The 1,822-nt window shown below is 42.4% G+C and overlaps 1 pseudogene; it reads right to left on the reverse strand.

Annotated features, from left to right (window-relative positions):
- Window positions 1-236: 236 nt before the first annotated feature.
- LOC149202328 (transcription factor GAMYB-like) lies at window positions 237-1,530 on the reverse strand (annotated as a pseudogene).
- Between the last annotated feature and the right edge of the window lie 292 nt (window positions 1,531-1,822).

Below are 1,822 nucleotides of genomic sequence, written 5' to 3' on the forward strand. Positions count from 1 at the left end.
AGAGATGAAAACCCATGTGTTTTCCCCATTCTTTTAATGAAAATAACTCATAGAATGGAAACACTTACCAATTGCTGACTGAGTGGATGATGACTCGTCCCATGGATTGGTGCTTAAGAGCTGGGGGGGTGTTTTCACTGAATACTGAAGCAGCAAGACCACCTAGAGGGGTGATTGGATAACTATATTCACCACATTCTATTTCTAACTGGCTTGCTCCAACCCAATTGGTCAAGTTACTTCTTGATGAGATTGGTGGCAATTGTGTAATCATTTCTGAAGATCACTTATTCCCTCCACCACCCATTGCTTGAGACTCATGCAAAAAAGCTTCTAACAACCCACTATTGTGTGGGGAGAAGCCATCAACATGGGTGGATGGAACATGAGGTGGTAGTGTGTATGAGTTATTTTTTGTAGGAGTAGTCACTGTCTCCAGACGCGTGCCAATGGTATGCATAGAATCTGCAAGTTAGCTTGAAGGGAGCTCCAACTTCACACATGGTAAGGGCGTAGGAGAAGAGAGATTTCCATTGAAAAGGGCATGGATGCCAATCATCAAACCCCCAAGGGGTGTTGATAGGTTATGATTGGAATTCCTGTTGCTCAGATTAGGATTATAAGGAAAGCCATTTGCCCCAAACCCATCCAATCTAGGAGGCTAGGCATATGAAGACCCATCCAATCTGGGAGGCTGAGCATATGACAATTGATGAGCAATCTTGAAGAACGGTTCCCCTATGCTCTTTAATGGGGTGTCATCGACAAACTGACCAAAAGGGGAGATCCCTCCTCCTCCTACACCAAAGGGCATCATGCTCTCACTATCCTGAATCCGCTTTGCACACTGAATTGGGTTTACCATATGGTAACTTTGTGACAATCCCAGTGCCTGATTCAGAATCAAACTCATGGAAACCTCTGTCAATGCCAGGAACGAAGTGTATGTCAATGCATGCTGGCTAGGTTTCAGACTATCAAAGGTGACATTAGGAATCTCCAGTTTTGCAGAGCCAGACAAGAACTCATGATAATTATGACTATGATTATGCTGGGATGTTGAAGCATCTGCACCATTGATGGGCTGCTGATTTTGTTGATTTTCGCCGTTGGATTGTTGTAGAGGCAGATTGGGCGGGTAAAGAGGCAATCCTTGTCTCTTCCTTCTCTTGATCTGTGTGTTCTAGTAATTCTTAATCTCGTTATCTGTCCTATCTGCCTAGGCAACTGAACCCAAAATTAAAAGCATAAGAATACATGATCATAAATTTATTGATTTGATTTATTTTCTACATTCAAAGGGAACCAAACACAGATCATACCAACATATATACTACTGGTAAAATGAGTGACAAAGCCATATATGGCCTTAACTAACAAATGGATTTTCATCAGAGATCTTTTGTTTTAATCAGAAAGAAACATAAAAGCAAACAACAAAGAAAAAGTAACAATAGGTACCACCTCAGTAGCCATGCGAGCCCATTTGTTTCCCAGTTTAGCGACCTCGGGCAGTTCCGACTGCCACATTGTAGCGCTATTTCTATGTCAATCATCCTATGTCTCTGTCACTACTGCCGCCACCTTGATCAAGATGCAATAATAGACATTTATCTAGAGAGCCGTTGTCCATGAGATCGTAAACTAGGAGCCTCTGGCGGGCATTGTTCCTCCCCCTCCTTGAAGAGTTGCAAAGTGAGATCTTATACAAAGGGACCTATTCAGAATGCTTGAAATTGGGCTAAAATCAGAGGACGAAAGAGGTGGTGAGGGTTTCAGGCTACAAAATTGCTGCTGAATGTTTATATGATATTTCTGAGCT

This window comes from Pinus tabuliformis, chromosome 2_1 (assembly GCF_031772625.1).
Source record: "Pinus tabuliformis cultivar Carrire ecotype Pingquan chromosome 2_1, CPIR1, whole genome shotgun sequence".
Taxonomy (NCBI): Eukaryota; Viridiplantae; Streptophyta; class Pinopsida; order Pinales; family Pinaceae; genus Pinus; species Pinus tabuliformis.